The sequence below is a fragment of the Oncorhynchus clarkii genome, chromosome 19 (assembly GCF_045791955.1).
Source record: "Oncorhynchus clarkii lewisi isolate Uvic-CL-2024 chromosome 19, UVic_Ocla_1.0, whole genome shotgun sequence".
NCBI lineage: Eukaryota > Metazoa > Chordata > Actinopteri > Salmoniformes > Salmonidae > Oncorhynchus > Oncorhynchus clarkii.
Genome location: NC_092165.1, coordinates 46,850,800 through 46,863,169, shown reverse-complemented (window position 1 = coordinate 46,863,169; position 12,370 = coordinate 46,850,800). Strand labels below are relative to the sequence as shown.

The 12,370-nt window shown below is 47.6% G+C and overlaps 1 protein-coding gene across 3 annotated transcripts in view; it reads left to right on the top strand.

Moving 5' to 3' along the window:
- The window catches only part of LOC139375316 (serine/threonine-protein kinase D3-like), a 70,620-nt gene that overhangs the window by 28,563 nt on the left and 29,687 nt on the right, over positions 1–12,370 (top strand). The gene's annotated exons all lie outside the window — the stretch shown is intronic.

Below are 12,370 nucleotides of genomic sequence, written 5' to 3'. Positions count from 1 at the left end.
GGCATTCTAGTTGTCAATTTGTTGAGGTAATCTGAAGAGATTTCACTCCATGCTTCCTGAAGCACCTCCCACAAGTTGGATTGGCTTGATGGGCACTTCTTTACGTACCATACGGTCAAGGTGCTCCCACAACAGCTCAATAGGGTTGAGATCCGGTGACTGTACTGGCCACTCCATTATAGACAGAGTACCAGCTGACTGCTTCTTCCCTAAATAGTTCTTGCATAGTTTGAAGCTTTGCTTTGGATCATTGTCCTGTTGTAGGAGGAAATTGGCTTCAATTAAGCGCCTTCCACAGGGTATGGCATGGCGTTGCAAAATGGAGTGATAGCCTTCCTTCTTCAAGATCCCTTTTACCCTGTACAAATCTTCCACTTTACCACCACCAAAGCACCCCCAGACCATCACATTGCCTCCCCACCATGCTTGGCAGATGGCGTCAAGCATTCCTCCAGCATCTTTTCATTTTTTCTGTGTCAAACTTAGATTCGTCTGTCCATAACACTTTTTTACAATCTTCCTCTTACAATCTTCCTCTGTCCAGTGTCTGTGTTCTTTTGCCCATCTTAATCTTTTATTTTTATTGTCCAGTCTGAGAAATGGCCTTTTCTTTGTAACTCTGCCTAGAAGGCCAGCATCCCGGAGTCGCCTCTTCACTGTTGATGTTGAGACGGGTGTTTTGCTGGTACTATTTAATGAAGTTGCCAGTTGAGGACTTGTGAGGCATCTGTTTCTCAAACTGGACACTCTAATGTACTTGTCCTCTTGCTCAGTTGTGTACCGGGGCCTCCTACTCCTCTTTCTATTCTGGTTAGAGCCAGTTTGTCCTGTTCTGTGAAGGGAGTAGTACACAGCGTTGTACGAGATCTTCAGTTTCTTGGCAATTTCTCTCATGGAATAGCCTTAATTTCTCAGAACAAGAATAGACGGATGAGTATCAGAAGAAAGTTACTTGTTTCTGGCCATTTTGAGCCTGTAATCGAACCCACAAATGCTGATGCTCAAGATACTCAGCTAGTCTAAAGAAGGCCAGTTTTATTGCTTCTTTAATCAGAACAACAGGTTTCAGCTCTGCTAACATAATTGCAAAAGGGTTTTCTAATGATCAAATTAGCCTTCTAAAATGATGAACTTGGATTAGCTAACACAATGTGCCATTGGAACTCAGGAGTGATGGTTGCTGATAATGGGCCTCTGTATGCCTATGTAGATATTTCATAAAAAAACAGCTGTTTCCAGCTACAATAGTCATTTACAACATTAACAATGTCTACACTGTATTTCTGATCAATTTGATGTTATTGTAATGGACAAAAAATTTGCTTTTCTTTCAAAAACAAGGACATTTCTAAGTGACCCCAAACTTTTGAACGGGAGTGTAGTTTGACTGTATATGAAAATCATCCATTGGCTATTTCCCAATACCCCGGTGTACGGTACATACGGTATAATGTCCAATAACCAATAATATTAAGTAGAACCAAGTGTCAAATGTTTCTTTGCCAGGAGGTGGGTTTCAATATGAATACTGTTGTTTCCACATGTGGTTTATGTTAGTGCTCTCTTGGCTATGTGTGCTATAATATGACCAATTATATGAATCATCTAATATAAGACCAATGCAATCATTTCACAGGAGACAGCGGGACACTTCATTTAATAATTAACACAGTTTGCCATTTCCACTAAATGTGCTTGATGTGAATCTTACACTCCAATTACATTCCCCAATGCCACATAGAGCACAATTAGCTTTTCCTTTGTGCAGATTTTGGACTGTGTATTCAGCACATTTTCCACTGATGTGGTCCGTGACATGTGCCACAAAGTTAAACAACAGTTTTGCATTTGACATCAAAACAATTTTCCTCTTTGTCGTAGACTTTCCGTCTCACTTGGATTCATAGTTTTGTTCCTTTGCACTTAAACCACACAGTACATGCAGCTCTGCTCCTCTCCACATTTTGCATTCAAGCCACTGAGTCACATTTGGAATTGAACCTTTAACCTGTAGTGGATCCTTCTCTGACCAATCGCTCCATCTATAATGCCTTACCACCACAACACGACAACAGTGACACATCCACAATCAACATTCTAAGGTCTGCTTCCTCTATGGCTTCATCAAGACACCTTAGTTCACCAGGCCACGAAAACAACTAAATAACATCTTGTGCTTCCCGGTAGGTCGGTCGGTTTGGGGTTGAAGGGCCAGGCTGTTCTTTGTGCTGATAAACAATGTCATACACAGCTATGAATGGCTGCATTATTGCAGATAAAACACCTCGTTTCACACTCCAGTCTTGTGATGGGCTTTATCGTGGCCAGGGCTTACTTGAAAAAGAGATGTAAATCTCAATGTGACTTCTCTGGTTAAATAAAGGATACATTTAAAAAATGGTCTCACCTCTGGCGCTCAGTACCTTGGTGAACCTACAACACTGCACTCAATGTGATTTGAGTGTTTGCTAAAAGTCATAGAGGACATTTTTGGCCTATTCATGAATTAGCATTACAAATTCTGCAGGAGACCTTTCCATTCCAAATATTTAGGGCTCAATATCACCCGTACCTTGTCCTCTCTCCTGGATGATAACTTTACTTCATTCCCCTGATTAACAAACTTAAACTAGAATTTCAGAGATGGAGTATTCTCTATCGTACTTTATTTGGTAAAGGGAATTCCATTAAGATGAATGTATTGCCCAGATTTCTGTATTTGTTTCAATGTCTCCTTTTTCTACCCAAGTCTTTTTTCATTTCAGTAGCTAAACATATGTGTTAGTTTTTATGGGGTGATGGCAGTTCAAGAATACGTAAAGCATTCCACCAGAGAGAGAGAGAGAGAACACAGAGGATTAGCCTTTCCTGACTTTATGTATTGGGCCTCCCGGGTGGTGCAGTGGTTAAGGGCGCTGTACTGCAGCGCCAGCTGTGGCGGGCCGGGCGCACTAACCAAGGTTGCCAGGTGCACGGTGTTTCCTCCGACACATTGGTGCGGCTGGCTTTCCGGGTTGGATGCGCGCTGTGTTAAGAAGCAGTGCGGCTTGGTTGGGTTGTGTATCGGAGGACGCATGATTTTCAACGTTTGTCTCTCCCAAGCCCGTACGGGAGTTGTAGCGATGAGACAAGATAGTAGCTACTAAAACAATTGGATACCACAAAATTGGGGAGAAAAAGGGGGTAAAAAAAAATTAGAATGAAAAACTTTATGTTTTATTACTGGGCAGCAAATATACAAAATATTGTTTACTGGCTTTACACTCCAGAAACTGACTGGTGTCAAACAGAAACCAACTCCTGTTTCTCTTCCTCTTTGTCAGCATTAATCACCTCCATTCTTCCTCTCTTAGCTTCGCGCTACTCATCTTATCCAATTCTTATCAGTGCTCTTAAAATGTGGACTCAATTTCTTCAACACTTTAAACTTTGATTTCTCTATTCAAGGTCCTATATGTAATAATCACCTATTCCTTCCAGCTAAACTAGATTCCGCTTTTTGGCTTTTGGCCTCCTTTTGCCCTTAGAACAGCCTCAATTCCTCTGGGCATGGACTCTACAAGGTGTTGAAAGCTTTCCACAGGGATGCTGGCCCTTGTTGACTCCAATGCTTCCCACAGTTGTGTCAAGTTGGCTGGATGCCCTTTGGGTGGCTTTTAAACGGGCTTTTAAAATTCAACATTGGTGCACAATTTCTAGTTAAAATATCAAATGGACACAAAATGTGCTCTTTTCCTGAAGCAACCCAATAATATTCTACTAAAGGTTAACTGTAAGTCTTCTGTGGTTCTGAAATGATTGTGGCACTAACTTATTGGTAGCCTAGTGGTTAGAGCATTGGGCCAGTAACTGAAAGGTTGCTAGATCGAATCCCCGAGCTGACAAGGTAAAAATCTGTCATTCTGCCCCTGTACAAGGCAGTTCATCCACTGTTCCTAGGCTGTCATTGTAAATAAGAAATTGCTCTTTACTGACTTGCCTAGTTAAATAAAGGTACAAATATATATATATATAATAATATTGACCATGTAATGCTTAGTCCTGGTGTAGAGGCTATACCCTCACAGGAATCACATGATCTCACTTCTCTGTATGTTGCTGCAGAGTTACTAGTGGAAGGAAATTCATTTGCACAACTGAATGCATTCAACCAAAATGTGTCTTCTGCATTTAACTCTGAATCAGAGAGGTGTGGGGGGCTGCCTTATTTGACGTCCATGTCGTCGGCACCCGGGGAGCAAGTGTTGTTGGGGGTTTTCCTGCCTTGCTCAAAGGCAGAATGGTTGATTTTACTACCTTGCTGGCTCAGGGATTTAACCTTTGTGTTACTGACCCAACGCTCTTAACCACTAGGCTACCTGCCACCACTGGCGAGAGAGAGGAGTGCCAATAAAGTAACAGGATTGACCATAACAGGGTTGAGGTTTTCATCTTAAATCAGCCATGAATCAGCCATATTTAGCTAATTTGATTTATTTGGTTTCATGTTCTCCTTGAGTGTCATCCTTCATATTACACAGCCAAATAGCAGTACCAGTTGCTTGTTTAAACATGGGTTTGGTTAACCAAACCCTGTGCTGTAGCTGTCCATCACTGTAGACTGGCCCAGGGCCAGCCTCATAAAGGTGTTAGGCAGCCTGGGTCAGACAGCACACCTTCCTCAGTGTAATCATGTGTCCATCTGTCAGACCCTGCCAGCTCCCCTCTCTCCTCTCTGACAGGGTTTCCCTGTTACCACCCTCCTCTCGCCCTGATCACTGATACCCTTTGGACCCCCACACGCTAACACACACACATATAGACGCACACACATACACACACACCAGCATAGAGCATGCACTACACATCCCATTTCCTTCCCTGAGTTAGAAAAATTTGAGCTTTTAACACATTGAAGGAATGTTTTACATTGGTGCCACTGATCACTATACATGTTAAGATACACCAATCATGATGGGTGATTTATGACAACATCAATTCTCAAATTCAGTAGCATCTTAAATTCAGTGTTGTTTTGAAATTTGTTGCAGTTAAACAATAAGTAAATCTGGTTTCTCAGAGACTAACTACAGCCTGACGGGTTTGTTCATTCAAACCAGAACAGTTGTGTCAGACTCGATTTTCCATGTCTGTTCTGAGGCTATTTGTTTTGGGAACTCATTGAAATGTATCATATTTTTATCTGCCCCGTCCATCCCTCCCTTCCCTCTCTTTCTGCCTCTAACAGGATTTAGCATATCAATGGCAGATTAGTTAGTTTAACAAAGGCTTACCGTGGTGAAGCTCTTTTCCACTCTGCTTTCTAGTGTGCCGCACGGACCTCACACATTGATTCGTCATGTTGGTGTCTTTGGTGTGTGTGTGTGGTCGCCTGCATGTCTTTGTGCAGGGTAGGGCTGAATGGTTGTGTGCTGTTAGCCCCACAGTGTGTGTTGATTACAAAGGCCATGCTTAGTCACTATGGGACCTGACCCAAGATGTGTGTGCCATTTCTCTAACCAGCCTGGATGCCACTCTGTTATGTTAGTCATCTTTATTCCCTAACAACAACACATCTACAATAGAGCTTGCCAATGCAAGTGCCTCAGTGCAACCAATCAATATGTTCAAGTATATATATATATATAATCAATATATTTACAGTACTAGTCAAAAGTTTGGACACCGACTCATTCCAGATTGTTTTTGCTTTATTTGGACTATTTTCTAGATTGTAGAATCATCATTAAAGTCATTAAAACTATGAAATGGAATCATGTAGTATCCAAATAAGTGTTAAACAAATCAAAATATATCATATTTGAGATTCTTCAATGTTGCCACCCTTTGCCTTGATGACAGAGTAGGTGAACGGATGATCTCCGCATGTGTGGTTCCCACTGTGAAGCATGGAGGACGTGTGTGGGTTCTTTGCTGGTGACACTGTCTGTGATTTATTTAGAATTCAAGGCACACTTAACCAGCATGGCGACCACAGCATTCTGCAGCAATATGCCATCCCATCTGGTTTGCACTTAGTGGGACTATTATTTGTTTTTCAACAGGACAGTGACACAGCAGACCTCCAGGCTGTGTAAGGGCTATTTGCGCAGCATTTGTGGGAACTCCTTCAAGACTGTTGGAAAATCATTCCAGGTGAAGCTGGTTGAGAGAATGCCAATAGTGTGCAAAGCTGTCATCAAGGCAAAGAGTGGCTACTTTGAAGAATCTAAAATGTATCTTTTGATTTGTTTAACACTTTTTTGGTTACTACATGATTCCATATGTGTTATTTCATCATTTTGATGTCTTCACTATTATTCTACAATGTAGAAAATAGTAAAAATAAAGAAAAACATTTGAATGAGTAGGTGTGTCCAAACTTTTGACTGGTACTGTATACACAATCAATATATGATATATGCCATTCAGCAGAAGCGTTCATCTAAAGTTCCTTATAGTCATGCATACAGTCATGCATAAATTTAACAATCACCAGGCTATACCCCATTTTGGATCTATTAAGTACAGTAATACTACCCAGCCCTCTACCCAGCCGTCTATAGGGTCAATGGAGATAGTCCGGGTAGCTATTTGGTTGACTATTTAGCAGTCTTATGGCTTGGGGGTAAAAGCTGTACAGGATCCTGTTGGTTCCAGACTTGGTGCATCGGTACCGCTTACCATGTGGTAGGCAGACTTGGTAGGCTGGAGTCTTTGACCATTTTTAGGACCTTTTCTCTGACACTGCCTGGTATAGAGGTCCTGGATGTCCGGAAGCTGGGCCCCAGTGATTTTTTGGGCTGTACGCACTACCCTCTGTAGCGGCTTGCGGTTAGATGCCAAGCAGTTGCCATACCAGGTGGTGACGCAGCCAGTCAAGATGCTCCCAATGGTGCAGCTGTAGGACGTTTTGAGGACCTGAGGGCCCATGACAAATCTTTTCAGCCTCCTGGGGGGGAGAGGTGTTGTCGTGCCTTTTTCATGACTGTGTTAGTGTTAATTCCTTAGTGATGTGGACACTGACCTGATCCACTACTCTCCAGAGCCCTCTACCCAGCCTCCAACCCAGCCCTCTCCAGAGCCCCCTACCCAGCCCTCTCCAGAGCCCTCTACCCAGCCCTCTCCAGAGCCCCCTACCCAGCCCTCTCCAGAGCCCTCTTCAGAGCCCCCTCCAGAGCCCCCTACCCAGCCCTCTCCAGAGCCCTCTCCAGAGCCATCACCCAGCCCTCTCCAGAGCCCTCTACTCAGCACTCTCCAGAGCCCTTGCCCTCTCCAGAGCCCGCTACCCAGCCCTCTCCAGAGCCCTCTCCAGAGCCCTCTACCCAGCCCTCTCCAGAGCCCTCTCCACAGCCCTCTACCTTGCCCTCTCCAGAGCCCTTGCCCTCTCCACAACCCTCTACCTTGCCCTCTCCACAACCCTCTACCTTGCCCTCTCCAGAGCCCTCTCCAGAGCCCTCTCCACAGCCCTCTACCTTTCCCTCTCCAGAGCCCTCTCCACAGCCCTCTCCAGAGCCCTCTCCAGAGCTCTCTACCCAGCCCTCTCCAGAGCCCTCTACCCAGCCCTCTCCAGAGCCCTCTACCCAGCCTTCTCCAGAGCCCTCTACCCAGCCCTCTCCAGAGCCCTCTACCCAGCCCTCTCCAGAGCTCTCTTCCCAGCCCTCTCCACAGCTCTCTACCCAGCCCTCTACACAGCTCTCTACCCAGCCCTCTACACAGCCCTCTACCCAGCCCTCTACCCAGCTCTCTCCACAGCCCTCTACCCAGCTCTCTCCACAGCCCTCTCCACAGCCCTCTACCTTTCCCTCTCCAGAGCCCTCTCCACAGCCCTCTACCCAGCCCTCTCCAGAGCCCTCTACCCAGCCCTCTCCAGAGCCCTCTACCCAGCCCTCTCCAGAGCCCTCTACCCAGCCCTCTCCAGAGCCCTCTACCCAGCGCTCTACCAAGCCCTCTCCACAGCTCTCTACCCAGCCCTCTACACAGCTCTCTACCCAGCCCTCTACACAGCCCTCTACCCAGCTCTCTCCAGAGCCCTCTACCCAGCCCTCTACCCAGCTCTCTCCACAGCCCTCTACCCAGCTCTCTCCACAGCCCTCTACCCAGCTCTCTCCACAGCCCTCTACCCAGCTCTCTCCACAGCCCTCTACCCAGCTCTCTCCACAGCCCTCTACCCAGCTCTCTCCACAGTTCTCTACCCAGCCCTCTACCCAGCTCTCTCCATAGCCCTCTCCACAGCCCTCTACACAGCTCTCTACCCAGCCCTCTACACAGCTCTCTACCCAGCCCTCTACACAGCCCTCTACCCAGCTCTCTACCCAGCCCTCTACACAGCCCTCTACCCAGCTCTCTCCAGAGCCCTCTACCCAGCCCTCTACCCAGCTCTCTCCACAGCCCTCTACCCAGCTCTCTCCACAGCCCTCTACCCAGCTCTCTCCACAGCCCTCTACCCAGCTCTCTCCACAGCCCTCTACCCAGCCCTCTACCCAGCTCTCTCCACAGCCCTCTACCCAGCTCTCTCCACAGCCCTCTACTCAGCCCTCTCCACAGCCCTCTACCCAGCTCTCTCCACAGCCCTCTACCCAGCCCTCTCCACAGCCCTCTACCCAGCTCTCTCCACAGCCCTCTACCCAGCCCTCTACCCAGCTCTCTCCACAGCCCTCTACCCAGCTCTCTCCACAGCCCTCTACCCAGCTCTCTCCACAGCCCTCTACCCAGCCCTCTACCCAGCTCTCTCCACAGCCCTCTACCCAGCTCTCTCCACAGCCCTCTACCCAGCCCTTTCCCCAATACAGAACTGTACCAATCTGTAGACCTGAGCTGCATGCAGCTGGAATGGGAACTACGTGCAGTAGAAAGTGTTGCAGTAAATGCCAACAGGAGGTGAATCCAGCTGGCCAGGTCTCAGAGCAGGGCAGAAGGGGGAGTGAAGGGGGATGGTCCCGGGGCCCCGGGTCTGGAGATTAGGAATGTAAGACGTGTTGAGGAAAACCTCACCCTGACAATGCTAGAGCCATGCAATGAATCACTTTAAGGTATGACAGGGTTTAGGATGTCTCTTGTTTTGGAAACATGAAGCTGTGTAAAGGTACACGTTCTTGATGTTGTTTAGTAATGTCTACATTTGGAAAAACACCAAGCCTAGTGAAGTGGTATCCTGTGGAAAGCAGGACAGCTATCATAAGATCCCTATCCACTGCGCTGTCCTCGCTCTCACACCCTCCTTTCATCTCCCTGTCTTCACAGCCAGGGCCAACACGGCAACACACACACACACACAGAGGCTTTGCGGTCACTTCTCCCCACCGGGGAATCTTATCTCTTTGTTCCCTGCTCTCCGCAGGACCCCAGCTTATCTCAGCTACATTAAAGCCAGAGGCAGTAGCCCTAACACTGGGGTGGGTCATTGTTATGGTGTGTGTGAGCACCCTCCCTCTCCCTTTTCCCAGCCTTCTCAGCCCTCCTTCTCACTAGACGCATCTAGGAGCCTAGTACTGGCCATGGGTGGATTAGGCTAGACAGACCAAAAGCATAGCGATGCTTCAGTCTATGGACCTTCATCAGACTGAATCAGGCTTACAGGAGGAGATGCAGACTGGTCTACTGTGTATAAAGGCAGACTAGATGCAAGGACTACCCCCTCAGAATAGAGCCAGAGCCTAGGCCAGCCGGGAGCGCTGGATGATCATGCAGTTATGTAAGGCAGCTGCTAACAGACAGAGCCTTTCATGTTCCATATGCATTAGGCATAAAGGAGGCCTTTTAAACACAGGAGTTTATCAGTGTTTACATGACTGGGCCATTTAATGGCCTTCAGCAAGGCTCTGCTCTGCTGCTCTGGGAACTAGGCACATTGAATGTGCTGTTTAGGGGGGGGGTGTATAATAATGTGTATGTAAGGGTTAATTCAGTACAGTAATTCCGGTTGATGCTCATTTAAAAGCAGTTTGCATAGTTTGTCAGTGTAGCACCTAACCCTGTCCTCTTTCCTGGTGTCCTCTTTCCTGGTGTCCTCTTTTCTGGTGTCCTCTTTCCTGGTGTCCTCTTTCCTGGTGTCCTCTTTCCTGGTGTCCTCTTTCCTGGTGTCCTCTTTCCTGGTGTCCTCTTTCCTGGTGTTCTCTTTACTGGTGTCCTCTTTCCTGGTGTCCTCTTTCCTGGTGTCCTCTTTCCTAGTGTCCTCTTTCCTGGTGTCCTCTTTCCTGGTGTCCTCTTTCCTGGTGTCCTCTTTCCTGGTGTCCTCTTTCCTAGTGTTCTCTTTCCTGGTGTCCTCTTTCCTGGTGTTCTCTTTCCTGGTGTCCTCTTTCCTGGTGTAATCTTTCCTAGTGTTTTCTTTCCTGGTGTCCTCTTTCCTGGTGTCCTCTTTCCTGGTGTCCTCTTTCCTGGTGTCCTCTTTCCTGGTGTCCTCTTTGCTGGTGTTCTCTTTCCTGGTGTCCTCTTTCCTGGTGTTCTCTTTCCTGGTGTCCTCTTTTCTGGTGTCCTCTTTCCTAGTGTTCTCTTTCCTGGTGTCCTCTTTCCTGGTGTCCTCTTTCCTGGTGTTCTCTTTCCTGGTGTCCTCTTTCCTGGTGTCCTCTTTCCTAGTGTTCTCTTTCCTGGTGTCCTCTTTCCTGGTGTCCTCTTTCCTGGTGTCCTCTTTCCTGGTGTCCTCTTTCCTGGTGTTCTCTTTCCTGGTGTTCTCTTTCCTGGTGTCCTCTTTTCTGGTGTCCTCTTTCCTAGTGTTCTCTTTCCTGGTGTCCTCTTTCCTGGTGTCCTCTTTCCTGGTGTTCTCTTTCCTGGTGTCCTCTTTCCTGGTGTCCTCTTTCCTAGTGTTCTCTTTCCTGGTGTCCTCTTTCCTGGTGTCCTCTTTCCTGGTGTCCTCTTTCCTGGTGTCCTCTTTCCTGGTGTCCTCTTTCCTGGTGTCCTCTTTTCTGGTGTCCTCTTTCCTGGTGTCCTCTTTCCTGGTGTCCTCTTTCCTGGTGTCAGCCTGCAGCCGTGGCTCCACCACCCTGGAGAGAAGCATTTTAGGAGCTCCAGCTGTTCCCCTCTCTGCTGTATCGTGTGCCAACCCTGGTGCCCGTGGGCCTCATTGGCCGTTGTGTTACTGCTCACATTGTTCCGTGGGCATTGTGTGTGACCCTGACAGGGAAGCAGCTGTGTTAGGTGAGCCTGCCAGAGCAGCCATTTTGGCAGGGAGAAGCAGCTCTGTAGGGGGCCTCCGCCAGGGGCCCGCTTTGATGAGCGCCACACAGGATGGCCCCCTACATCCATCCATCCCTTCTTTGGCTCTCTTCTGCCCTGACAGCCCCTATTGACCCTTACATCTGAATATGACACACTGCTGATGAAGGTAGGCTTCTCTTGACTGGCTGACTGGCTGGCTGGCTGGCTGGCTGGCTGGCTGGCTGGCTGGCTGACTGGCTGGCTGGCTGACTGGCTGACTGGCTGGCTGGCTGACTGGCAGAAGGGTTGGGGAAACACACTTTATCATTTCATGAAGGGAGAGATGAGAGGAGTGAAAAACGGCATTGCTGCCCTTCACAGAAACTGGGCATCGTTTTCCTGCCAGACAGAGGACATGACCTCCCCTGCAAGGGAAGACGGTGAGTGAGAGATCCATGGTTACAGTGTCATACAGTGTAGTCAGGCATAGCAAGAGACAGGCTACATTTCTTATACAGAACTCCATGTCCAATGGAAATGTTGGACTGAGAAACCTCAGGAAGGTTGTGAAATGTCCACTTTGCTACATGACACCACAATGGATGTGTGTATGAAAAGAAGATATGCTGTAGCCAGGTGAGCGGGTGTGCGGACGCCAGTGATTTAGTGAGTGTGTGCATGTATGTGTGTATAACCTGTGTGTGTTTAACCTTTGTGTCTTGACACGAGCAGTGGAAGTTGTGTGGAAACTGTGGGTCTGGGACCAGGAAGTGACTCAGTATTGACTTGGCTTACTTCCTGGCTGTGTTGCAGGACGCTGCTGCTCCTCTGTCACTCCTCTCAGGATGTTAACCCCTCCTCCCCTATCCTCTCCTCTCCTGTTTCCCTCACTGCTTGCTGTCTGATGGCCTGGGCCATTATCTGAGAGTCCAGAGCATTACCTGGCCCAGCCCTGACGGACTGCCAAGCTGGAGGTTACATCACAGCTACTGGAGAGCATTGTTGAAGTGAGCTCACCTCAGACTGTCTGCTGAGAACCAAGGCTAGCAAGACGAGCAAGACAGTTCTGTCTTTTCTAGCAGATGCTTAGTTGTCATTTTGCTCCTAATGCTGCTGGATAGAATTTCTGCAATCGTTAAATGATTACTGACAGTCATTGTCGACTAGAAAAGTTATTACAATGTTATTACAATGGCTTTGTCAGTGCGGTTTTGATATACATTTTTCATTATCAATAGCCTCCACCTAATGGCACTCT